This window comes from Lontra canadensis, unplaced genomic scaffold (assembly GCF_010015895.1).
Source record: "Lontra canadensis isolate GAN:19392208 unplaced genomic scaffold, GSC_riverotter_1.0 scaffold54, whole genome shotgun sequence".
Classification (NCBI taxonomy): domain Eukaryota; kingdom Metazoa; phylum Chordata; class Mammalia; order Carnivora; family Mustelidae; genus Lontra; species Lontra canadensis.
Window position 1 is genome coordinate 12,870,459 of NW_022631048.1, and position 27,561 is coordinate 12,898,019.

The following is a 27,561-nucleotide window of genomic DNA, read 5'->3' on the forward strand; positions in this document are numbered from 1 at the left end:
GAGTGGTGTGGGTTGTGTGCACCTGTGTGGGGAGCGGTGCAGGGTGTGGGTATATGCATGTCGGTGTAGTGCGGTATGGGTGTGTACACGTGCACGTGTGCTTGTGTGGGTGTGGGTGTGCACGTGTGTGCACACATGTGTGCATGTGGTTGTGGGGGGTGCATATGCGTGCGCATGTATATGTGGGTGTGTGTGGGTGTGGGTGTACAAGTGTGTATGTGGTTGTGGGGTATACATGTGCATGCATGTGAGGGTGTGTACGTGTGTGTGTGCGTGTGTGTATGTAGTTATGGGTGTGGGTGCATGTGTGCGTGTGGGGTGTGTGGCTGTGGGTGTGTGCATGGGTGTGCAAGTGTGTATGTGGTTGTGAGGTGTACGTGGGGGTATGCAAGTGTGAGTGTGTGTGTGAGGGGTGTCTTCCCTGTTGCTTTGTAGTTTTAATTTCACTGATTTTCTGTTCTTGTCTTTTCCACCTCCTTCCGTCTGCTCGCTCTCAGTTTATTTTGTCTTTCATAGGTTCTTGAGTTTGGTTCTCGTAGCCCAGATTATTCATTTAAGGCTTCTCTTCTGTATGAAAAATGTCGTAGGAAGCAATGTTCGTGCTGCTCCCAGCAAATTTTCATAATTTTCATTTTCATTTGGTTTGAAATATTCTGTAGTTTCTCTGGAGTCTTCTTTGACTTATGGATTATTTAGAAGTGTGTTCCTAACTCTACATATATTTGGGGATTTTCCATCCATCGTCCTGTTATTCACGCCAAGTTTAATTCCCCCGTCGTCTGAGCACATCCTCTGGACGGTTTCTATTCTCTTAAATCAGCTGAGGCGTGTTGTGTGGCCCAGAACGTGGTCTGTGGCGGGGAATGCACGGCAAGTTCTGCTGCTGCAGGGAGAGCTCCACGGTGTCCCTCGGACCCAGCTGATCACTACTGTTCTACAGGTCGTCTGCCCCGAATGCACCTTGCTCTGCCTGCTGCATCACCTACTGACAAAGGGAATTGAGTGTCCAACTGCAGGTGTAGGTGTGCGTGCCTCTCCACACAGTTCTATTTGCCTTCTGTGTTTTGGTGTACTTTTCACAGGTGCATATGTGTTTAGTGCTACCTTCGCTCCTGGAGGAATCAGCCCTTTTATCCTCATGGTGCTTTTCATCCCTGAACCTCCTTCATGTTCTGAAGTCAGTATTGCCTGAAATTAATACAGTTCCTCCAGCTTTCTTTTGAGTAGTCTCTGATAAGCAGCATGGCAGTTCTTTCTCCGTGCCTTTCTTAAAATCTACCTAAATATCTACATTTAAGACGGGTTTCTTGAAGACAACATAGAGCTGGGTTCTGGCAGTTCCCTCTGTGAATCTGTCAAAGTGATTAGTGATATGGTTGCACGGACAGCTACTATCTTTGTGGCAGTCTTCTATTTATATTATTTGCTTATTTGCTTTTTTTCCCCCTTTTGGTGGTTTTTGTGGTTTTGATTGAGCATTTTATATGACTGGGTATTCTATTTTCTTAGCACATATACTTCTTTTTAGAATTTTAGTTGTCACCTTAGAGATTACACTGGATAGTTTTAACTAATCCTAGTTCACCTTCGAAGTGATACCTTACCACTCCATGTGCACAGAGGTGCTGTCTGTCCCCAAATTGTCCCTTTGCCTTGCTATCATTTCCTTCACTTAGTCACCCTATACTTTGTTGCTGTTCATTTGGAAAACAATTATGCTTCAGATAAACTAAGGGCAAGACCAACAAAAGCTGTGTCCCTCCTTCGGACGCACCCTGTCCAGCAGCTGTCCCGTCACCATGAGGAGGTGTCTGATCTACGTGACTTCCCTTCTACCTGGAGCGTCCCTCCTAACATAACGTTCTGCTGTGACATGGCTGCTGGCAATGAGTTCCCTCAGCTGTGTCTTAGAAATTACTTACTTCTCCTTCCAGCTATGGGATTCTTTGTTCTTGATATTCCAGGTCCACACACATCACACATCTGACGCTGTCCAGCGGTTCTGCCTCCTCCTTCCTTCATCTTTTTCTCTGTGTTTCAGCTCAGTGACCTCCCCTTGAGGTATCTGTCAGGGTTCTCCAGAGAAGCCGAACTAACAGGATGTTGGCAGCAAGAGAGATTTTAAGGAACTGGCTCAGGTGATGGTGGGGCCACCAGAGTCTGCAGAGCAGGTCAGCAAGCCGGAACCTCAGGCAGGACTTCTTCTGCGGGAACCTCAGTCTATACTCTGAGCACCTTCACCTGACCAGACAAGGCCCACCCACAGTGCAGATGGTTAGTTGCTTTACTCGAGGTCAGAGTGCATGATGTATGTGTTAAAACCACCTCTAAAACATACCTTCACAGCAACATTCGTTTGACAAAAAAACTGGGCATCATAGCCTAGCCCACTGACATAAAGGTACCCCTCGCCATGTGACACTTGTACACATCTCCTTAATATTCAACTTAGACTGTACTTGGGCAATTAGCCCTTGAGTGGGGGGTCAAGGCTGGATGTTATCATCAGTCAGAGCTTCATGGGGCTGGAATGAATGTATAACTGGAGAAGAAAACAGGGATGGTAGCAGAGGGCAAGAAGTTAGGGCCAATGGAGACCAATTCCTGGATGACCCACCAGGATTAAAGTCACTCCTCTTAGCAGGGAAAGGCTGAGGATAATTCCCAAGCAAGAAAGCGACCTAAGGTGTTTTAAGAACATAATCAGTCGTGTGCTCACAAAAGCTTAACAATCACCTCTCGGGGAAAAATACAGTAATAAAGGAATGCACGTTATGTGCCCTTACAGAGTCTGTCCACCACAGAGAGGCAATCGACGCAGAAATAACCCTGAGAAGACAGTGAGACATAACAAAATAACTAGAAGTAACGAAGTCTGAGTGTCTGTTGACTTTGCTCTTTTTTTCCAGCTTTATTGAGGTACGTTTGACAAAATTGTCATGTATGTAAAGTGTACACCGTGACGATTTAATAGACGCAGACGCAGAAATAATTAACACATCACCTCTCATAGTTACCTTTTCTTTTCTTTCCATGCAAACATCTCAGATGGAGTCTGTCCGCCATTTCCAGTATGTGGCGAGTGTGGCTAGCCATGGCCGCCGGGCTGCAGGGTCGCTCCCTACGCTTACCTTGTGACTGGAGGTCAGTTTCCTTGGCCAGCGCCCTCCCACCCCCACCGTCCCCATGCCCAGGCAATCACAATTACACTCTGCTTCTGTGAGCTCCGCCATTGTACTTAGAGTTCACCTGAGGGACACCACGCAGGGTCTACCCTTCTCTGTCTGATTATTGCACTCAGGATAATGCCCCCAGGTTCATCCACAATGGTGCGAATGGCACTAGTTCCTTCTTTTTACGGACAAATACATCCCATCAGACGTGTATCTTCTACCACATTTACTCTACAGATCACATTTCCTCACCCAGCCATCCGTCCACGGACACTCGGGTGGTTTCCCTAACTTGGCAATTGTGGAGGACGCTACAACAGACACGGGGTGCATTACATACAAAATCAATTCAAAATGGATTAGAGACTTGAATGTGAAACCTGAAACCAAAAAACTCCTAGAAGAACATATCAGGAAAAACTCCTCGCCATCAGTCTTGGCCATGATTTCTTGGCTCCGACACCAAAAGCAAAGGCAGCGAAAGCAAAAATAAACAAGTGGGACGACATCACGCGGAAAAGCTGCTGCACAGAGGAGGGAACAGATGTACAGGCAGCTGCGGAAGGGAGAGAATATTTGCAAACTGTACATCTAATAAGGGGACAATATCCAGGATATCTAAGGAAATTATATAATTCAATAGCAAACAAACCAACCAAAAAACCCACTTAAAAATGGGCAAAGTACCTAAAAAGACATTTCTTCCAAAGAAGACATCCTGACAGCCAACAGACTCATGAAAAGACGCTCGACATCGCTCGTCATCAGGGAAATGCCGATCAAAACCTACAATCCAACATCTCCTCACACCTGTCAGAACGGCTAGTCTCTAAGAAGTCACAAGACGCGTGCCGGCAAAAATGTGGAGAAAGGGGACGCCAGGTGCACTCTCGGTGGGAATGCAAGCTGGTGCAGCCACCGTGGGAAACGGTATGGAGGGTCCTCCCAAAGTTAGCAACGGAACAGTCACATGACCCAGCGATCCCGCTGTCCTCCTGTGAGGTACAGAGCACTGCTTTGCTAGGAGAAATCAGGGTTTCCTGTTTGCAGGTTGAGTAGACAGACCCTTCTAAACCAAGTTTTAGATGCATAAGAAAAGTATTCCCTTCCCACTAATTAACATTGGAAAGGAAGTCAAGCCATTCATTCCAGAGGAGTTTGCTCAGTGATTTCCAAGTTTTGGCCCTTGAGGCAAGTGCCAACCTCCTGAAGGAAGGGGACCCACAGGAACTCCCTGTGGCGAGACCCAGCATCACCCCCAGCCCTGCTTCTGCGTGCTGGGGAGGGGTAGGGATGTGGGTGGGAAGGACAGACGGAGGACACAGAGGCTGGTGCAAACACCTCTCTCCTGACACAGGAAACCCAAAAGCTCTCCGAGCCCAACATCCCATTTTCCAGATGGGAACACCAGGTCTGACGCTGGAGGGAACTCCCCCGAGGTCATACAGCAAGATGACGGGGAGTCGAGGCCAGAATTCCTTCCTGAGCGCGGTCATGTTCTGAGGCTCACTATGGCCAAGGCAGTAAGAGTTCCCCACGATGCAGACAGACCAGACGTGCGAGGCTTCGGGGAGCCGGAGGGGTGAGCGGGGTGCACGGGAGGGCCTGCTCCGTGTAAGCGTGTGGACCAATGCTTCGGGTCACCTCCTACCTCAAGCTGGCTTTAAGTCCTGAGCCCTCTCCAGACCGCCCAGTTATAAAATTTCATGGGTCAATGGCATCGTCCTCCGTGGTCACCAGCTTGCTGCTGTTTTAGGGGAGACCGGGGAAATCTGGTTCAAAGGGCACCGCTGTCACCATGACCATTTATCATTGGGAAAGAGTGATGCCAAGCATTACGGGGGTCGGGGGGACCTTGTTCCCAGATGCCACAGGCCTGGCTCCTGGACCATGAGCTGACCCCAGTTGCAGCCCTTGCCCTGGTGACCACTAGCTCTTGGCGAGGGACTCAGATCTTCCATGCCCTTTACATCACTCCTTTAGGGACTCTTTCCAAATATCTGTAGACTTGTAGGGTGTACATGTAGCATACAAGTCCCTGTGGGCTGGACTGTGTCCCCTCCCAAACCCCAGGACCGCAGAACAGCTCTGTACTCGGAGAAGGGTCTTAAAGAGGTGTTTGAGATGAAGCGTGGTCCCTACGGTGGGCTTTACTCCAGTGTGACTGGGGTCCTCATCAGAAGAGGACATAAGGACGTAGACACACATGCAGGGTCGACCCTGTGAGGACCCGGGGAGGAGACGGCCGTCTGCTCGTCCTGGAGAGGCTTGGGGAGGGACCAGCCCTGCCGCGCGTGGATTGGGGACGTCCAGCCTCCAGGGCTGGGGAGTGACTGTGCGTTGTTTAAGCCACGTATGCATGGGGCTTTGTCGTGGATGCCCAAGCTGACAGGGGCACCTCGTTGGAGCCGCCTGGGAACTCGGGGAGGGGTGGGACAAACCCGCTTGACAGGACGGCAACACGGGGTGGACTCCTAGGGCAGACAGCCGACCACCACGGCGTGGTGACCTCTGCGTATTTTCGGTCGTTTGGCTTCCTGGGCATGACTCTGCGGGCTCGTAGGGAGCCGGTGAAGGACTCAGAACAGCTTTCAAACCTCAGTTTGGAGCACAAATAGCTGATTTCTGTGATTAGGCCGTATGCACTCACACGGAGTGCTGTCAAGTGGCTTTTTCTTGAGCCAGATTGGTACCACCGGGTTCTGAGAAATGTAAAAACAAGTTCTCAAGTCACAGGTAATTACGGGGAGCACGTGACGTTGTCCCTTGGCAACCCAGACTCCCCGGGATCCACCGGCTTCCCTCCTACTCTGCAGAGGAGGCGGCGGCAGCGTGGGGGTGCTCAAAATGGTGTGCGGGAGACATCTGGGTTAAGTTCAAGGGGAGCCGTGAACGGCTTTGGGATCCCAGGTGAGGCACAAATAAGGCGGGAACTGGTCAGGACGCAGTTTTCGCCGTGGCTTTCCTCTCCTTCACATTCCCGAGGCGCTCTGTGAGCAGATATAATAGCGGTGAGCGACTTCTTATCTACAAAGAGCTCGGATCAGTCAAAAAAACACGAAGGCCAGATTATTGTCAAGGATGCAGAGAGTCATGTCCCAAGAGAAGACAAGTGACTAGAACATCTCGGAGGAAAAGCCAGCCAAGAAATGAAAATTAAGACCCTGACGAGACGTCTTCTTGTCACCTGAGCTTGAGGCAGTAAAAGCTGATCTTGTCTTCGCTTCACCCCTGCAGAGACCATGCTGAATGGCCCCTTAAAAGCACAGAAAAGAACACACGCGCCGTGCACAGAAGGAAGAAAGGGTGTGCCCAGGCGAGTGGGTGACCAGAGGCAGGGAGTCAGGTGTGTGTGGACGTGGGAACAGAGCAAGGGAAGTCACAGGCAGGAGCCTCTGGAGGTCTGCCCAAGGGTGCTGAGCTCAAGGTCGGTGCACTGAGCTCAAGGCCAGTGAGCTGAGCTCAAGGTACATGAACTAAGGTCAAGATCAGTGTGCGAGGACAAGTTTGGTGCACTGATGTCAAGGTCAGTGCACTAAGGTCAAAGCTGGCAGACTGAGCTCAAGGTCAGCACAAATAGTGAGACGGGGTGTGGGGTGGCAGAAACCCAGCACCAGCCCCAGTGCCACCTCCGGTGTGCAGTCAGGCCCCTCAACGTCTCCCCTTCCTGTCACCCAGTCACTCTGGCAGGATGGGCCTGCACAAGCCACTCACCAAGAGGCAGAACCCAGAGGGCTCCGCCCCAAAGAGTGGACTGGCGGGAGCTCCAGGGCTTCTGGGACGTGGGCCCACACCATCAGGACCCGAAAGAGGCCACTGCAAGCCCAGGAGGCAACCTGGAGAGAGCCCAGAGCACGAGGGCAAAGCTGAGAGAGCCCACCCACGCCCACCTCGGAAGAAAGTCAAAGGCTCTGCACAGAAGGGCTCTTTCCTGAGTCTCTGAGTTTGGGTTTTCAGAGCTATTGAAGAAGATGGAGCAAACATAAAACTCAGATACCACAAGAAAGGGACACTCGGAGAGCGAGAGCGACCTTTCAGAAACCATACTGACTAATGATACTAGCGCTTCGGGTAAAAACGGGGCTGAGAACCAGCACAGAAAGCAGTTGAGGCTGAAGCCAGACAGAACGTCTGAGCAGGACGGCGGCGGCTGGACGGGAAGGGGTTTCAGGTCCGCCCCTGAAGTAACACAGAGAAGCTGCAGTCCCGGAGGCCACCAGGAGGTGACGGCACTGATGGCAACGGGCCCACCAGGCCAGCCCCTTGTTAGACTGGGAGGATGCCGAGGATAAAGGGAGGATTCTAGGAGCTTTCACGGAAAACCAGCAGGTCGCCCTCAGAGGGAACAGAACCCAGCAGGGTCCGAGGGGTCGCCAGAAATTCCAGACTCCCAGGCTGGCCCAGCCTGAGCTCTGCACCCAGGCAGGAGGCATGCCGAGGGCCTGCCAGACGCACAGAAGCTTCCAGAAGCATCTGGGTTTGCACCTTTCTTGGAAGTTACTTGAAAATATGCTGCAGCAACAGAAGAAAAGCCAAGAAGAGAAAGCAAGAACCCAAGGTTCTGGGCTGTCCCTGGCGGTGTCCCTACACGTCCTAGGCCCCCTCTCCCGGTTCCTGGGGCGGGTGGGGCAGGCAGGCTCTTGGGATGTGTGCATGGCAAGTGCAGGAAGCACACCGCTCTGCTTCCAACACGAGCCAGGTCTCCAGGGGTGACGTCCGGACCACAGCAGTCAGCGGGACCGCAGCAACAGCCCCAGACTTGAGCTCGATCCCAGACCTTCACTCCTCACTCCTAGAGGTGGACACCCGAGGTCCAGACCAGACAGGGCTGCTCTCCCGAGGCCTCTTCCAGCCCCGTCTCCTCCTGTGTCCTCACGTGGCTGTCCTCTGTGCAGGTCTGTATCCTGATGTCCCCATGAGGACACCCGTCCTGTGGGAGGACAGCCCACCCCAGTGACCTCATTTTATCTGAGTCACTGACCCCATTTCCAAACAGAGCCACACTCTGAGGTCCGGGGGCCTGGGGCTTCCCCATACGAGTCCTGGGGGGCACAGTTGAGTCCTAACTTGTTCCTGAGTGTCGCCACTGGAAGAACGGAGTATACAGTGAGGACTGCAGCCTGGCCTGACTTTGCACAGCCCGGTGGAGGGCAAGGAGAGGGAGCCCACCGGGCCACCAGACACCCGCGAGGCCTGGATTTTAAAGCACTTGGTGCCACTTGGGACGCCTGGTCCCTTCACATGGTTTGGAATTTGGGTTTTCAGGCACAGGTGGCGAGGATGGGTGTTGTTCTCTGTCTCTCCTTCTGCCCTCGGCCCCGCCACCAGCCCAAGTGGGGATCTAGTGGTTCTGGCCTCCAGCCGGTCCCTCCGTCCCCACGGCCCACGACTTCTGGTAACAACATGGCCCCAGTCGGCAGGCAGTGCCACGCCCCCGACACAGGCCCCGGGAGCTTGGCGCAGCCCCTTCTTACCCACGATCAGAGGGAGGCTGAGCCCCAGCCAGAGCGGCTCCTGCCAGACTGGACCCCAGGAACCCGTGGATTCAGCAGCCACTAGAAGCCCCACTGTCCTCTCTTCTTGTCGACAGAGATACGACGTGCTGTGTTTCGGTTCTTCTTACTCTCGCCTTCCAGGTCCTGCTTTTCTCTGCCACGGGAACAGAGAGTGTTTTAAAGTGCACATCTGCTTGACCACGTTGATCTACAAGGACTTGCTTCCTGGCTTTTAAATGTCATGACCTATTAGAAATAATGCACGCGGCACTAACTCATCACAGAAAAGGCTGTCACGTTACCAACCGACACTCTGCAAAGGGGACAGAAGAGCAGAGCTGAGTCCAGAGACGCAGGGGAGGAGGAAGGCAAAGCACACGCCGGGCAGGTTTAGCCGTCGAGATCGGATTGCTAGCACGATTCTAAACTCCACTATTTCTACCAAAATCCAGGAGCAGCAAGGACAGTGCAGTGGTAGGAAACGGAGTGATCCAAGTCCTAACCTTAGGTCGGTGGCGTTGGTGTCCTGTGACTCAGTATGACCAGCTGGCAGACAGAACCACAGGACAGCCTGGCAGCGGGGTCTCCGCAGGGCGGGGTCATCCATGCTTTTCTGCAATTCAACTTTCCTCACTCCTAGGCTCATGCACACGCTCACACACACCTGCCCACGCACGCTCGCATGCACACGCTCACACACACCCGCCCACGCACGTTCACACGCACATACATGCACGCACCCATCCATGCATGCTGTCACACACATACACGCACACACCTGCCCATGCACACTTGCATGCACACACACCTACATATGGTCACATGCATGCTCGCTTGCACACTCACACACATGCACACAGTCGTGCACTTACTCGTGTGCAAGCACACGCGTGCACATGCATGTGTGTTCCCACGCCTTTCACGCCATCAGCCACACACTCTCATGCACACGCTTGTGCACACTCTCACCCACGCAATGCTTTCCTACATGCACACACATTCATACACACATAATCGCACGCAGGAGCCCACATGCTTCCACACGCGTACGCACTCACACGCAGGTGCCGATGTTCAACATGGCGAGGACACGAGAAGAGTCCTCCTTGCCTGTTTGGAGGAGGAACTTGGAACTTCCCTTGCGGGCAGCCGGTGCCATACGGAAAAGAGCTTTGCCAGGACTGTAAGCTTTGAGGGGTCACCCCCCCTGGGGGAGTCCACAAGTGTGGGTTGCAATAATAAGACTCAACAGTGTCAATGCCCAACAACAGACAGGTGTGCCAAGGCACGGAGGCACACCAGCCACACATACCGCGCTGTCAATAAAGTTCTGCTTTAGAGCAGGCTCTAATATGTGAGAATTCTACACCTGACATAAAATTTTAAAAAGCAGGAAACACACAACACTGGTAACTGTGGTTATCACTCGGTAGAAGTATTATGGACAATTTAAATGTTATTCCTTAGACTTTTTCCCTTTATTTTCTATTCTTAAAACTGGAAGGATATGTGCATTTTCTGAATGTACCTTCTGTCCCGTGGCTCATCCAGACCTAGTCCCAAGATGTCCTGGGAACCCCTGAGAACCTCAGGATGTCCGTTGGCGCAGAGCCCGCTGTCCTCATCTCCTGCATGTGGACATGTTCCAGTCACCCTGGCCCCGGGCACTGCCTGTCCCTCTTGCCTTTGGCTTAGGACTTAGACTTACCAGTCACTGAGTCACCAGCGGGCAGCCTGATGGCTGCTCTCCTGAGGTCGGTAACCGTGTCTTTTTTTTTTTAAGATTTTATTTATTTATTTATTTGAGAGACGGAGATCACAAGTAGGCAGAGAGGCAGGCAGAGAGAGGAGGAAGCAGGCTCCCCACTGAGCAGAGAGCCCGATGTGGGGCTCGATCCCAGGACCCTGGGATCATGACCTGAGCCGAAGGCAGAGGCTTAACCCACTGAGCCACCCAGGAACCCCAGTAACCTCGTCTTATTTACCTCGGCAGCTCCCACCATCCTAGAAGGTCTCTGGGATGTTAATGAAGGTCCATACATGTTCACACAGTCTGATTTGATTTAAGTGTTAGGGCCGATTTAAAACCTATTTAACTATTAGGTCCTGCTTAGCCAGAGCGACTCCATATTGCCCAGGTAGCCATATTGTTGTTTACATCCGCGGACTTCATTCCCGGAATAAACGCCCCCGTAGTTCCTGGTATCAGTTCCGGGTGTCGATTCCGGGAGTAAACGCCTTAACAATAGAAGCCACATACCTTGGGTCTGCGGTTATGCCCTATAAAACCAGCCTGAGATCGGACGGGGTCGCCCTCTTCGGAGGCGGCCCTGGCTGGTCAGTCTGACTTCTGATGTCTCGAATAAAAATAAAGCCTTGCCTTACTTTCAATTTGTATCAGTCTCGCTCCTTTGATAACGGACCCCAACATAAGGAAGTTCTGTATTTACTACCAGTCAAGAAAAGGCAGATCAAACTCTCGGAGCTCTGCAGGTGAATTTCCGGGAAGCCATGGAAGGGAAATAACTCACGGCGTCTTGGGCAGCGGCCATCACCAACCACACACACTGGGGCTGCCCAGATGTCCGCCCGCACGGCGAGGTCGGAGTCGGGAGCAGAGGCGCGGCGGGGGCGGGGAGAACGTTGGCGGCTGACTGCACTCTGCCTGGGTGACCACACTAGGATCTGTCGTGGAAGGAGCAGCGTGGGGGACGGCAGGAGGGATGGAGGTTGGCTGGAGGACAGACGGCGCCAGGGGACAGCACTCAAGCACCCTGCAAGGAGACCAAAACAGTGCCCTGGGGAGGGGGTTGACCCTGGAACCCCTCTGCAGCTGGGTGGGCGGGTGAGGGACTTAATGAGGACCGCCTTGGGCTCTCCCTGCCTCCAGCAGCCAGGCTTTCCTGCCATGATGTGGAAGATTCTAGAACGCAGACTTTGTGAGGGCAGAAGTGTCTGTTTGCTTCATCGGCTTATGCCCCTAGGATGGGCGACACAGGCACACAATAAAGGTTTGTTGAATGAATAACCAACCACTGGAATGACAGGGCGGTCAGCTCCCTCCGTTGCCATGGATCAGGTCTCATCTTCTCCCGAGGCCCAGTCAGGGGCTGCTCCAGCTCTGGGCATGGCTGCGGGACAAGGGGCCCTGCTGCCCTGGAGCTTGGGGTCCCACAGGGAACGGGCACAGAAGCCCCGGCCTGGGGGCAGCTGTCTTGCCCGGAGGGCTGGGAACAGCTCACTGGGGAGTGTGGATCTCCTGTTCTCCGTTGCTGCTTTCCAAGATCTGGGAGAGAATGGGGTAACCTCTGCCCTAGCCTGAAGGACCCTGAAGAGCAGTCGGGAGCCCGGTCACACGGGTCTGTGCAGACGAGGTGACCCCGGGATTCGCGGCTGGGGCATGGGATGGGTAACTGAACTCACCCAGCACCCGCACTCCGAGAGGGGCGCAGAGTTTGCTCTGGGTGCTCTGGTGGCCAGCCCCGACGTGGGATGTGAGAGGCTCCTGAAGCAGGGGCCTGGGGCCACCCTCGCACCTCCCATGGGGCCCACCGTGCAGCAGGGGTCAGCACAGGACAGCCCCTGCCCCCAGTCCAGCACCGCGTTCTTACACAGCCTGTAAATGAAGAGAGTTTCTATTCAGACAGTTGAAGAAAATCCAGAGAGAAGACTCTTCCCAGCGTGTGAACATTCCATGGGATTCGGATCTCTGTGAACGTGAACCAAGTTTTACTGGCGCAGAGACGCTGGGGCCTTCGCGTCCTCTGCCGACTTCCGGCAGCAGCGGCTGCAGGGTGGGAAGGTGTGACAGGAGCCGTATGGCGCGCTTGCTCTCCAGCCCTTACAGGGGTTGCAGACCCTGGCCACGGCAGGGAGCGAGGGGCGCGCAGTAGGACCCGCAGCGAGGGCTGCATGCCCACCGCACCCCACCCCGTCTCAGCGGCGAGAGCTTAGGTCTAAGAACAGGTTGCGGGGGGCGGGGGGGGCACCTGGGTGGCTCAGTGGGTTAAGCGTCTGCCTTCGGCTCAGGTCATGATCCCAGCGTCCTGGGTTCGAGCCCCACATCAGGCTCCCTGCTGAGCAGAGGGCCTGCTTCCCTCTCTCTCTCTCTGCCTGCCTCTCTGCCTACTTGTGATCTGTCAAATAAATACATAAAAATCTTAAAAAAAAAAAAAAAAAAAAGAACAGGTTGTGGGGCGGAGGGCGGCTGGGGAGGCTGGCAGCCACTGCCTCTGTCCCCCAGGGCCCTTCGAGGGATCCCTCACTACCTGAGAAAGTAGGAAATCACGGGCCGCACGGCAATTAACCCTCCCTGCAAGGGACGCCTCCTCCCTCTCTGGGGCTTGCCCGGTACCACGCACTCGTTGCTCGATAAATGCACGTGTAATTGGACAGATGAGCGATCCGCGCAGAGCAGGAGCTGGCGCGTGGGGTCAGGAGGCAGCTGAGCCGGGAAGGAGCAGCCCGTGGAAGCCGGAAGGACTGTCCCCAAGCTGGCCCAGGATGCAGGTCAGTGTGGGGGAGGGGAGGCTGGTGGGCAGCCCTGCGCAGGTGGGAGGGAAGGAATTAGCCCATCTGGCCTGTGTCAGCTGCATGGGGGCCAGGGGCATGTCCCTGGCGCGCACCATCTGGGAATGGATTTGAGGCCAAATAGGTGAAATGCGCCAGCCCCCAAACGGGAGGAGGAGGAGCCACGCTGGGGCCTCCGAAGTGTGTGGGCGTCTGTGTCAGAAGCAGAGCCCCGGGATCAGCCCCAGCCTGGGCCTCAGCAGGCAGTGGGGAAACGAGGTTCCCTGTGATCCTGAGTGCCCTGCAGAGATGGGCAGCCCCCAACCTCCTTGATCTGGACGTCTGCCCTGAGCAGTGTCTGAAGTTGGGGTGAGCGCCTGCCCCCCCAGACACGATAACCTGGCCCGTGAGCCCCTTCCATCTGCAAGGGGGCCCTCATCTTCACCCCGCGAGCCAGTCAGAAGCATGGCAGAGAGGCTGCGGGTCAAGGCCAGCTTCGGGGAGCCCTGGGTTCCCCCGTCCGGCACATGCCCAGTCCGTCAGGGGATCTCACCGGGGCCGTGAAAGTCAGGTGTCTCGATGTCGCAGTTCAAGACCCTATATTTGAAGACTTGATCTTTGCAGCCCTGAGTAACTCGACTAACTCAGCTGCTCTTACAACAACAGGGAAGAAACCAATGAGTCCAAATTGTCAAATCTGATTTTCCATATTATCACCTTTCTTTCCTGTTTCTTCAAGGACACAAGGCAGAATATTTATGGCCCGTGCTAGATCATAGCAAAACCCCAGCTGCGGGCACAACGTCCATCGACCAATTCCGCTGGATATCGTGACGTTTATCAGCACTGACATTTCATCGGTCGGACGCCTGGGGCAATTTTCTCCTCATTTGCGTGATGAGATTTCTTTTTAAATTCCAAATTACAGCACAGAAATTGGGATGTGTATTTGAAGGAGATGCAGTTTCCCTTTCCAGAATTTATGTAGACTGTTTCATAATGCATTTTAAACTCAAATTTGAGAAGTAATTTCTGTGCCAGCAGCTACCCTGCAGAGACACCAAAATTGGCGATCGGCAGAAAAAGAAAAAAAAAATGTAACTTTATCCGTTAGAAAAAAAAATGGGAATGATAAAATTGTCGTTCTTTTTCAAAAATCAGCCCATGTAAATTTTTAAAAAATAAAAAGTCTGGGGCGCCTGGGTGGCTCAGGGGGTTAAGCCTCTGCCTTTGGCTCAGGTCATGATCTCAGGGTCCTGGGATCGAGCCCCGCATCGGGCTCTCTGCTCAGCGGGGAGCCTGCTTCCCTTCTCTCTCTCTGCCTGCCTCTCTGCCCACTTGCGATCTCTCTGTGTATCCAATAGATAAATAAAAACTTTTTAAAATTTTAAAAATTAATGAATAAATAAGAAGTCATACTTGTGTGGTGGACTGAAATACACGGGAAGGAGGAGGAAGGTAAGTTACCTGTAACCCGACTGGCCAGAGAGGAGCACCCCTAATGTTTCCTGTATCATGTGCAAAACCACACTTACTAATTGCACAATACTGCTTGTGTAGCTTCCCCCGGAATGGAAGGCCAATCCCGATGATGTATTAAAAATGATTTCTGGGGTGTCTGGGTGGCTCAGTGGGTTGAGCCATTGCCTTCGGCTCAGGTCATGACCTCAGGGTCCTGGGATCGAGCCCCACATCGGGCTCTCTGCTCGGCGGGGAGCCTGCTTCCTCCTCTCTCTCTGCCTGCCTCTCTGCCTGCTTGTGATTTTTGTCTGTCAAATAAATAAATAAAATCTTTAAAGATTTTCTAAAAATGATTTCCTTTTCTCATTGCCATCGACCCAGGGGCCCCATCCATGTGAGTGCACGTAGGGTGTTTTTACCCTGCGTCGTGTGTCCATACAAAGTGCCCCAGTTACCTCAGAATCCAGCGGCTGCTGCTCTGTTATTCCAAGCCCCCCGACTTTGCCCTGCTTCCTTGAAAGCGTCTTGGTTCTTACCGACCCTTTGCATTTCCGTGGGAAGTTTAGAACCAGCTTGTTTTCCACAAACCCCAACCGCAGGTGTGCCTCTTGGGGGTGTGCTGAGGCAGGCCCACTTGGAGACGCGGACATTTCCACGATGCCCCGGCCTCGAAGGTGTGAACACGGCAATGCCCTTCTGTTATCCGCCCCCGTAACGTATGTTGTGCCCCACGTCGAGTTCTCGTGCATCTTGTATTGGATCCAACCTCTGTCCCCTGAGCGCTCTCCGCTCTGGGACCTGCATTCCGTCGTCATCACGGGAAGTCCTGCTTCCGCGGCGCGGGGCGCCTACGCAGCCCGGGCCCACGTGTGTGCAGGGAGCCCTGGTCCGTCCTCCGGGCTCCGCGATTCTGCCCGTGAGGGCTTCACGCCACCGGCTTGGCGTCCGGCGTCCAGCCCCCGTTTGTATTCCTGCAGCTCCTCGCACATGTCGCCGGCCGTCCTGCTGTACTTACGGCGTTCCTGAGCGGGAGTTCCACACCATTCCCGCGGTTCGTGACCCCGGCACGCCCGCCGCTCCACACAGCATACGGTCAGGGGCTCTCAGCACTGCCTACAGGCCCCACGACGACCCTCATCCTAAAATCGCGACCGTCTGGAGCGTCGCCGCTGCTGTTACACTGGGAACCCCACAGACCCGCTAGGAGTTTGCCCCCGACGCCCCACGCTCCGCGAGGAGCTCACGGGGGATGGCTGTCCCAGGCTCGGCCGCGCCGCCTATCCAGACACTCTTCCTTCTCTGAATTCCAAGCCTTCGTTTTATAAACTTAGGTTAAAAACACATACCACGGCAGGGCGGGCGCCTGGGTGGCTCAGTGGTTAAGCCTCTGCCTTTGGCTCAAGTCAGGATCTCAGGTCCTGGGATCGAGCCCCGCGTCGGGCTCCCTGCTCCCCAGGAGCCTGAGTCTCCCTCTCTCTGCCGCTCCCCTGCTCGTGCTCTCTCACTCGCCCCTTGACATCCGCTGGGTAACCCGCCTTGGAGAGCACGGGGCGGTATCGCCGCTGGCAGTCGGGCCTCGAGTCACACTCACAGCCGCTTCACCTGCGAAAGGGAAACTCTGCTCCCACAGAAACCCCACCTCCTCCTCCAGGGCCCGGACAACTTCGTGCGTGTTTAGGCTTTTCAGAGCACAGTCACCGTCTCCCATGGCCAAACACCACAACCCAGGATCCACGGCCAGTTCCAGGCTGGCCCCCGTGTCTCGTAAGCCTTCGCTACTTTGAAACCTTTGATCGTTCATTTTTCCTTGCTTTATGGCACAAAGACGTGTTCCAGGCCGACCTCTGCCTTCGGGCTTGTGTCAGAGAGAGGCCCCGGGGGACTGCCTGCCGGCGACATCGCAGCAGACAGAGGGGCAGCACCGCTTCTGCCGGAAGCGCAGTTTTAGACTGGCACTTCCGATCCAGTTCTAATGGGGCCATGTCCCTCCTAAACATTTCACTCTGGTTGTTATTCTTTCTTGATATTATTCTTTTAAAAAAAATCTCAATTTGTAAAAAAAAAAAAAAAAGACAAAAACCAACAAAGGAGTCAGTATATATAAAGTGGGAGGAGAGAACAGAGGCATTGACTCCGATATTCTCACCAACCGAAGAGCAGTGCTCACATCTGAGCGCCGTCCATGGCCCTCCTTCTTCCGTGCAAGGGTCCCTCCAGGACCGGGGAGTGGCCCCAGCTGTGCTGCGGTCACACGAGGCCCTGAGGCTGTGCTAGCGTTTCTCCACGTGTCGCCATGAGCACTTCGTCAACACTCTATTAGCTGATGGATGTGGGTTCTCAGTAGACAGCGGCTTGGGGCCACCAGCCTGTTCTCAGTGGTGGCAGTCAGCACCCGGAGCCGATTCGAGCATCTCAGGACGCACCGTGTCCCATCAGTGCCGCTCACTCATCTGGAGGGCCTCCCACCCAGCTGCGCTGTGGGCGTCCTATGTGTTTGCTGGGCAAGTCGACTCTGATGTTGTTACCAACCCACACACCTCGGCACTCTTAACTGAATTCTAAATCTGCTGCCCTGACCGAAAGCTCTTATTCACGTCTGTCCTGGTCTCTCTCCAAGCCGCAAGCTCTCCTGGCTTTTCGGAAACGCAGCACTCTGTCAGATACCGAATTACTGTTAGGGTCACAAGGTTCTAGCCCCTTCCTTTTCCCCCCTCCCCGCCCCTCAAATGCCTGCCGTCTTACTAGCAGCAAAATGCTGGGCTTCAGCCTGGACTCCTCCCTCTCTCTGGTGTCCCCCGTCTCTCTGTCAGCACCCACCTTAGACAGGACTGACCGTGACGTTTGTGGGGTCCCCACAGTCATACATCCGAAGACCTATAGGGTTATATCAGGAACACATTGTGCCTCGGCATGACCTTCCAAGGAGACCCAGAGTCTGATGTCGCCCTGTCTCCTGGCCCCTTTCTCTGAGCAGGGCGGCCACGTAGGGCTTCCATCCCACTGGTCAAGGTTAATGGGGTGTTGGCTGCCGCGCAGGCGTAAGCTCAGGCCGGTTCCCGGCGGGGCACGGTTAGCCAGAGTGAAGGGTTGGGTCAGAGGCTGTGTGGCCCAGAAGGATCCGGGAAAGCTCTGAGAGAACACGGCAGCAAGCCGGTGTCTTTCTCCAGCACAGGCTCGGGCTGATGCCCGGAGCGGTCCTTGGCACATGCGTGCTGAATGCATGAGCGAGAGAATTCTTGCGTCAGACGACCACAGTGTCTCTTTGTCCCCGGGAGCCGTACTGTCTACAGCGAATCTGTGGGTTGGTACTCCCTGATTCCCAAGCTGCGAGGGAACCCGGTGAGCCCCCCAGAGATACGAGAGCTGGGGTCCACACAGAGAAATGCAGCGGGGATCCCCAACTGGAAGGGCAGGAGCAGACAGCTCTTGGAGGCCCAAGGACAGGCCCTGCCCATCAGGCCGGAGGTGACGCGCGAGCACACAGCTTTCCCAGAGGCAGGCCAGCCCGGGCATGAGCTCCGGAGGCTCTGTGGCCCACGCCCTGGACGTGCGGGCTCCCGGCCTGGCCTTCCGTGTCAGGAGCCTCAGACGTGCTGTTTCCAGGAAGCACCCAGGCCTTGGCTGGCGGAGGAGCCCTGACCCGCGGTCTTGACCCCGCCCTTGCTTACGCCACAGATCTGCTTAGCAACTTGGCGTCTGAAACTCCATCGCCTCTTCTAACTCTCCATTCAACATCTGGCCAAGAAGAGAAGAAGAAAAATCCTTACGTGTCCACATTCTTCAGCGTGGGGTTTCCTTGGGGCCCAACCCGGGGAACGGATTAGGAAGGTCGGCAAACCCTGACACGCGCGGACTGTCCCTCCTACGACTGTTTCTCTAACGTGCGCGTCACGGACGGCTCTAGTTCGCCTGTCGCTCCGACAAACCGCGGAGGAGGAAGCAGGCGCTGAGCCAAGCTGATCGCAATCATGTCACTTCTTAAAATATTTCGCTCTGACCGACACATTGGCTCAGTGGGTTTGCCCAAGCGTTCCGGCCGCGGAGTGCCGCGCGGCGGCGGGATCCTACGGACAGTCTAGCTGCATCTCTCCGCGTGGTGTTCTAGGGGCTCCTGTGCAGGACACGACTCACGTCGTCCGTCACGTCCTGCAACACACCTTGACTCCCAGCAACCACCCCCTAAAAACCCTCGGTCCTCCCGCGTCTGCGGGCCCACGTTTACTTTGAAATGTTATAAGCCCCAAACACGGCATTAACCGTTTTGCCTCCGGTATTAAATTGACCCAAAAAAGGAACATCGGCTTTCCTATTTGTCAACACACTTACGGCTCTTGGGTCACAACCTTCGATGACGATCTTCCTTCCTATTGATCGAGTCCCTACCTGCTGCCTGTTCCTTCCAACCAGAAGCTCCTCCGTCAGTCCTCCTGCCACAGGACTGCCACACGTAGGGTGATGCTGCTGGGTTCCCAGTCCTCAAAGCCCCTGCTGTGGAACACCCGCCCCCCATCTTCCTGCACTTGGAGGACGCTCGTGCTTCTGGTGAGAAATGGGCTCTGTTCATCATTCCTCCCTCTGTCACGGGTCTCCCTTCTCTGGCTGGTCTCAGGGTTTCGCTCTTCCAGCTTTAGTTCTTGGGGTTTGTACTTGGTACTCGGGGAGTGGGAGGTATTTCTCGGACCTGGGGTTTGGGGTGTTGCTCCAGTCGGTGGGTTGTATTTGATAAAACTTGTCAAACATACGCAGCTTCTACCGGATATATATGTGCTGCGTTTTCTCCCTCTTCTACCCCCGGGGCCCCACTGCATGCACGCTGGGCGGGTCGCTGGCGCTCGGTGCATCTCCACGGGTTCCCATTAGGGCAGTTTCCACCGACCTCCACAAAGGTCGCCGACCCTCCTTCCTCCTGCTGCATCCGAGCCTCTGCGGAGCCTGCCTGCGCATTTCTGGCTTGAACTGCCGCGTGTTTGAGCCCCAGGCCTTCTGCGGGCTTCTCCTCCAGTTTCCAAAGCTCACCTGAGGTCCCCGTTTGCTCATTATGTTCTGTGTACCGCGGGCTCCCAGCACGGGCATCAGAGGTTTCCAGGGTTGCGAGAGCCGTGCCGACGCCCGCGCCCTCCGCGAGCCCGTGCACAGAGACTCCGTTTCCTGGACGGTGGGTCTCGGGCTCCAGCAAGAACGTTTCCGGCTGGGGTCTTGTCATTCAATATGGGCGCTACTTTTCCACGCCTGACGTGACGAAAATGTGTCGACCTGAGCACGACAGAGAACTCGTTTTATCTTCAGCATCGACTTTTAAGCTGAATCTAGGATACCATTTGGAATTATGTCAGAGGTCTCATCGTCCGTGAGACAAACCTGTGAAAGCTTTTAGTCGACCCCTGAGTTAGATGAAGAAATTGAAACAATTTTTATTAACTCAGCTTCTACTCCGACGAAAACTGACATGATCTGACCAATTTTGAAATTCTCCTTTTGGAAACAGAGGCCACATATTAAACAGATATGACTTCGCTTTTGCTACAGGTAGAAAATCCAGAAATAGAAGTGAAAAATTAATGTACAGTGACAGGCATTTGATCTAAAAAGTCACGCCTCTCAAAGCAACTTCTAAATGCAGCCTCTGACATTGTACGTCTTAATTTCTCACCTTTATGCATTCTGTTCTTAAAATAACTACTAACTTTTGAGGCACAAGCTAATGGTTTCTCAGCGGACTTTCACTCGTGGAGACTGGCAGTCTGTCCTGCCCCACCGCGGGCTTCGTCCTGTGTCCCAATACACCCCGTGTCAGCGCCCAGGGTGGCCCACCAAGCTATCCCTGCTTGTTGCTGGGATAAAAACCAGGATGAATATGGGAGCCTGGGTGGCTCGATCGGTGAAGCGTCTGCCTTCAGCTCAGGTCATGACCTCAGGGTCCTGGGATCGAGCCCCGCATCGGGCTCTCTGCTCAGCGGGGAGCTGCTTCCTCCTCTCTCTCTGCCTGCCTCTCTGCCTACTTGTGATCTCTGTCTGTCAAATAAAAACAAAATAAAAAAAAAAACACCAGGATTAATAAAAAGCTATGTGGGGGTCTCAAGGCAGTACGATCATTGGGAAATTTGGGACATGCACTCGCTTCCACTTATATACTTTGTAGGTACTGTAAAGATGAGGCTGGTGGGACTTTGCTCAAGCTTCAGTGTCATCCCTGTCCAACACACAGGTCTCTGCTTCCTCGCCCGCCCCCTTCTAGGGCTTGAGCCTTGGAGACACACTGGGTCCCCGAGGTCGTGGACCTGGTCCTTCGTTGCCGGGCACCGCCTGTACTGAGGCAGCTGCACATGGCTCTCTCCGGGTTTGCGATGAGTGCCGTGCTAACGAGGGCAGGAAGTGACCCAGTCGGGGGTTCCCCAGGTGCGCGGCGGTTGGCTGCACACCGTGCTTCTGTCGGAACGGATTGTGCCCGCGGGCCTGAGCTCGTTCCATAATTGATGGTGCTCGCCGCTGCTCTCACCGCGCCCACCCCCGCGCCCCGAGCTTGTTGCCCGCCATCCGTGCTCACCGGGGTGGGGCGGGCCCCAGACGCCAGGCGCCTGCCGCACACGCACGTGCGCTCTGCACGGAACTCATCCCACGGCAGCTGATGTCACCTAGCTCAGCGGGAACCTCCACTTCCAAGAGGCTTTGAAAGGTGACATACATCTTTAATGGGGCATCAAAGGCTCCAGGCTTCAGCGCCTACAAGCTGCCGTCACTTTCCGGCACCCATTAAAATTCATGCGCACCTTATGGGGGAGTTTTCTGGTCCCTTGTCCATTGGTACCTCGTGAGACAGCTGTTGGATGCGCATGGCCCAGGAGAGGCGCCGCGTGACCGCACGCCCGGCACAGCTCCCGCCGCTTTGTGTTCAAGTGCGGCAGGGTCGGTGCTCGTGAGCGTGAAGTCGGGGAAAGTGGGAACCAGCGTGTTTCAGGAAGTCCAAATGCAGCCGATCGCTGATCCTCTGGCTTTAGGAGGGTTTGGGCTGACCGCTGGAAAGTACGGAAGCCCCAGGGTGACGGCTGGGAGTCACTGAAGGAGGCGGTCTTGGCGGGTTTCAGGAGCTCGCGGCCGCCTGACACACGGCGCACGTCCCAGCCCCGCCTGAGTGTGCATATCGGCAGAGACCGGCAGATCCATCCGTGCCCGTCCTGGGGCAATGACTCGGACTCAACCAAGCCAGGCAAACACCACCGAGCACGTTACAGGCTCATGGACCTCAGGGACGGCCCCGGCCTGGAAGAAGTGGGCCGCCCGTGGGACGCAAGGAGGCGAAAGTGTGCCTACCCAATGGTGCAGGGTGAGGGATGGGTGTGAAGGAAGGAGTGGGGAACAGCATGAGCAAAGGAAGCTTCTGGAACACGGGCAGGCTACAGTGTAAGTGGGAAATGGAGACAAGCTGCAGGCTCATGGGGCAGTGGGCGTTCTGGGGAGTGAGGACATTGTCTGCAGCCTCGGCTCCCGAAAACTGTTCTGTGGTTCCCTATGCCCCCCTGCGAGTGTGGGAAGACAGGGAGGAGAACAGAGGGCAGACGTCTCAGGCACCGCTGTGGGTCTGAAGCCATGGACACGTGCTAATGTCTGTAAATGTGCATCAGATCTGGCGCCTCTGGGAACTGGAGCCTGGGCCTGATGTCCACCAGCGCCTGGCCGCATGCTTGAACAGCAGCTACCAGGCCGGGCTCTGCTTGCCCCCAGCTAGGCACCCGGGACTCCATACACATCACTTCCCCTCACTGATCTTGCCAGTCTTGCTGGGGCTGGGCCGCTGAGGCGTGGAGGGCGACCCTGCGAGCTGGAGCAGGTCGGGCACGTCCGGGTGTCCAGGTGGTGCACATGGACACACATTCAGGACTGGAGCGTGTGGGCTCGGACCCCAGGCGTGAGGGTCGCTGGCGCCCAAGGTAAGGTGGCTCCTCCACAGTGCGCTGGTCCGTGGGTGCCCCAAGTCGAACCGGGGTCACCAGATGCGGCATCTCCCGCCCCTCCGCCCCCCAACCCTCCCCCAGCAGTGGAGCAGTAGCCCCGTGCCAGCCCCGCTTTCCCATGAAGGAGGAGCTGGAGTCGAAGTCCTGGGTCACTGCGCCAATGGGGACTCAACTCCCTCCCTCAGTAGGAGCGCCGGTGACGTAAGAGGTCGGTGACGTAAGAACATCAGTGACGTGAGTGAGTTGGTGACGTAAGAACATCACTGACGTAAGCGCGTCAGTGACGTCCGAGGCCCGGTGACGACAGTCTCGCATGTACCTCCCGGGAAGGCACGACCCCGCCCTGGGGCCCGCGCGCTCGGACGGGCCGGCGCCGCGCAGCCGCTCCGGTGACTCGGGCATGCGGGGGACCCGCAGCCGCCGGCAAACCCCGCTCGTGTCCGGGAGGGGCCGCAGGACCGACGCGCGTCCGTGGACCCCGCGCGAGGTCAGTGGACCCGGACGGGCCCGGACGTGGGGGTCGATGGGGCGCTGAGCTTGGCTCCGGCGGGACGACGCGGCGAGCACGGCAGGCATGGGGCGGGCCTGGAGGAGACAGTGTGGACGGCGGCGGCGGGTGTGGACGGCGGCGGCGGGAGCGCGCGCGGGTCGGGTGGGGAGCGGGAGCGCGCGGGCCGGACCGTCCACCGAGGCGCGCGGGCGTCCGACGCCAACACGACGGGAGGCTCAGAGCCCACGACCTCGGAGCAGGAGCCAGGACAGGCGGCGCCAGAGGAGTCAGAAAACCCGCGAGAGACACGGGGGGACGGAGCGGGACAGCCCAGCGCGCGGCGACGGAACCGCACCCAGGAGCGGTCAGAGCCGGCGGGCCGGGCGCGGAGCGGCCACGACACCGCGTCCTGTTCGGCCGCGGTCGGCGCCGTGAGGACGCGCAGGAACAGCCCAGGCCCGGGGAGGCCCGCTGGCCCGAGGACGGCCCCGCACGCGAGCGGACGCGGGCACGCGTGGACCAAAGTCGATTTTGACAAAGGGTCTGAGTCAGCGACAAGATGGACCATCTGGGGGCTCCGTGGGCGGGCGTCTGCCTTAGCTCAGGTGGTGGTCTCGGGGTCCTGCGATCCGGCCCCTGGTTGGGCTCTGCTCAGCGGGGAGCCTGCTGCTCCCTCTGCCGGCCCCTGGCCCTGCTCTCCCTGTCTCTCTCTGACAAATAAAATCTTAAAAAAAAAAACCAGACACAACCTCTGTAAGCTTGCGGGTGTCCGACAAGATAGCCCCAAATTGCAGACAGCAGAAATTGCCGGAAAATGAGGGCACTTAGCAAGTGCACTCATAACGGGGTTCAAACTGCTTCTGTTGCTGGTGGAGGGATCAGGCAGGCCCCCAAGTCAGCGGGGTGTGCACGATCTCAGCGACAAACTTCACAGCGGCATCCCACGTGTTTGCAGAATGTCATGCCCAACAGCTTGATGGGGACGTCCTTGTCCGGCGCTTGTTCCTGCGAGTGTGGATTTCAAGTGCCGCTCTGGACGGCACCACGGGAATGAGGGAACCTCACACGTTCAGACATCAAACCTCACACACACCTAGAGACCCAAGTGGGAACCACAGCGTAAACGAGAGACGCGCGGAACGGAAGGATGGTGACAGTCCGGCTTCTCTTTCTCCGCTCCTCTCCCTTCTCTCTCTTCACTCCACGGGGCGGAGGTGACGCTCGCTGACGGGGGAGTTCTCGGGCTCAGCCCTGACCTCGCAGGGGCAGGTGTCCCAACCCACACACAGCCGCCCCGCCCTGGCGCCCAACCCCCGAGAGACATGCACACGCGGCTCCGGGACTCGGGGAGTGTTTGGGACGGCAAAAAGCCCCACGGAGGGCCGGCCTCCCATGGGAAGGTGGAAGTGACCTTGGTCCAAAGGGCAGGGTTCTTGGCCCCTCCAGCCGCTGGGAGAGAGGCCGAGGAAGAGGCCCGTCCAGGAATACATCCTGGGGAGGCCGGAGGCTGCAGGGACAGAGGGGAGGCGCCCAGCAGTCCGTTCAGGCCTCGGAGGAGGACACCCCAGACCGGGGCGTGGCCCAGGCCACCAACGCCGGGCCCTGGGAATGTGGCTGCTCCAGCGAGACGTGCCATCCGTGTCAGATACACGCGGGCTCTCAAAGCCTCGTGTGCAGAAGAATGTAAAGCACGTCCTTAGAAGTTCCACACGGCAGGCGTGGGAGAAGGTGCAGGGAGCAGTGTCCCCCGGAGGCATCCGGGCAGAGGGTGTGGGTGTGTGGAGCCGTGGTGGCCGGCCGGCCGCTCCTCTTCCTGGGCCTTTCCCCGGCAGGACCGCAGGCAGCGCCGAGCGCCGAGCATGCGAGGGGTCGTGTGTGTGTGTGTGTGTGTGTGTGTGTGTCTGCAGAGTAGTGCCTCACCTGTGGGCAAGATGTAAGAGGCAAGTGACACTCATCCCACATGTGCCCTGGCTGCTTCTGAGGGTCAGACAGGCTGATGGGAATACTGTGGGTCCAGCTGTGACTGCAAATCCACATGTTGGAGCCCTAAACCTCAGGACCCCAGAATAGGACCGTGTTTGGAGACAGGGCTTTAAGGAAATGAGTGAGGCAAAATGAGGTCCTGGGGTGGCCCTAATCCCATAGAACTGGCATCCTTATCGGAAGAGATCAGGACACAGACACGCATGGAGGGACGACCCGAGGAGGAGACGGCCGTTTGCGCGCTCAGGAGAGGCCTCAAGGGGACCGGCCCTGCCACGCCTGGGTCTTGGACCTCCAGCATCCAGGACGGGAGGAGTAAATGTCTGTTGTCCAAGCCCCGCCTCTCCGCCCCAGGCTGGGGTGTTCGCCATGCGGTTCTGGGACAGGCTGCCCATGTCCACCAGCGCCTGCCTGGCCGTTCCCTGTTCTCTGAGCCTCTTGACAATTGTACGAAATGAAGATGCCACCAGAGGTCTGGGACACCGTAAGCTGGGGGCCCCGTGTATAAACCCCAGCCATGGATCCCAAACCAAAGCAAACTGAGTAATGTCTTTGTGTTTTTTTAAGAGGCCCTTGCCTCTGCTTCCCCAGCGCCCCTCCCTCCAGAGCAGCTCGTGCACAGCCCATATCCGAGGCGCCATCCTTCCTCCCACCCACCCTTATGCAGATCCGCGTGCGTCCCGGGAGCCCTGGTGCACCCCATCGGTTACATACAGGCATGGCCATGCCCACCCGGGCCCCCAGCCGGCCCCCACCGTCCCCCCAGTCCCGAGGCTGCCCGGCGAGTGAGCAGATGGCCGAGGCCTCCCCAGTCCCGGGCCCCAGGAGGGCAGTTCTTCCTTCTGGACAGTGGAGTACAGGGCTATTCCCTGCCTGTGGAGCCCAAGTGCAGAGCCTTCCCTGTTGCTAGGTTTTTAAGTGGAAGTGGAAACTGGTTTCCAGGACCCAGGAGGGCCCGAGGGACTGCTCAGGGCACGTTCACTGCCTGGAAGTAATTGAAACACTTCTCAGCTCGGCCGGAGCGTCTGAAATAGTTTGTGCTTTTAGGGAAACGTTCTCCACAGACCCTGTCCTTGGAGACGGCCTCTCAGCACACCCGCTCTGGGCTGGGCCCCTCTCTGCTACCCACCGGGGTTCCCTCAGAGCATCGTTCAGAACAAGGACAGCAATGGCGCAACAGGGCGGCTGGTCACAAGTGTCCCACAGCCAGATGAGGCCTGCGGTCCTTGCCCCCTGCTCGGGGCCCCACCCAGCCAGGCAGACTGCTGCCCTCGCTCCACCTGCTTCTTCCGTCTGCCTCCCGCAGAGCCCCAAGGAGGGAGAGGAAGCCTGGAGACAGGCCCAGTTGGCCCAGCCACAAAATGGAAACACTGCTCCTGCCCAGATCGCCAAGGGGCAGCCCAGCCTCCGTGCGGCCGGACAGAAGCTGGGGGAAGTCCTAGGGGTCCTACAGTGTGGTGGGAGGCAGAGCGCTCCATCCCAGCTCCCCCAGCAGCAGGGCCGGCAGCCAAGAACCTGCTGGGCTGCGTCTCCCCACACGAAGACAAGGACACCCACCCTGTCCTCCATTGTGACCATGGGCCTCGGGGGGTGGGCTCACCACAGGATCCTGGTGGCTGGCCTCTGCCGCTGGCCTCGGTGACCCTGGCTGGCTGCTGGGCTCTGCAAACATCCATGGGGGCTGCACGCGCCCCAGCCGGGAGACCAGCCTCAGGAGCCTTAGGCCGAGGGAGACGTTCCAGGTCCAGATTAACCAAAACGCACTTGTTCTCACTGAAATTCAAGTGACCAGGAGAAGTAGCCCAAATGAAACAGGCACCGACTGGCTGGCCCCACCTGTAGCCACTTTGGGGAAGTGACCGGCCTTCCTGGGGCCACAGGTCACACCCCAGGCACAAGTGTCCCTCCCCCGGTACTGGTACTGAGCCCTGCACAACTGCGCGTCCGACCCAAGCCCATGAGACACTGGGGGACGACCCGGGCTGACCTCCACCCGGGCAGAAGGTGGAGATCATCTTAGCTGGACCTGGGACAGTTTGGTCGGCCCTGCCCCATCCCAGGGCACGTGCCAGTCTCAATCTCGGCCTCCGCATCTGGGTCACTGCCTCAGAGAGCTGCCCTCTTCTTGTCGCCTTTCAAACACAAATTCAAGGAAAAGCATTTCTGGGAGGGAGGCCAGGGTTCGCTCTTGTCCCCGAAACCAGCTGCCTTCTGTACTAAGCATGGCCACAGGGCACAGCCCTCGGGGATGCGTCCTGTCCTGGCCCTGTAATGTCACAACGTCCCCACTGTGTCAGAGAGCTCCTTTGTGTAGGCTCCAAGTCCTGTGAAAAGGGGATGGCCTTGTGCTGTCCTCACGGCTCCCACAGACCTGCGCTCGCCTTGCCCGCGGGGCTGACACGCAAGTGACTGTCCGGAAACAACAGACTCATTCCCAGGACGCCTGTGATTTACTGTGTGGACACGTGAATGACTGGATGGAAGCGTCGATCTCTCCCATG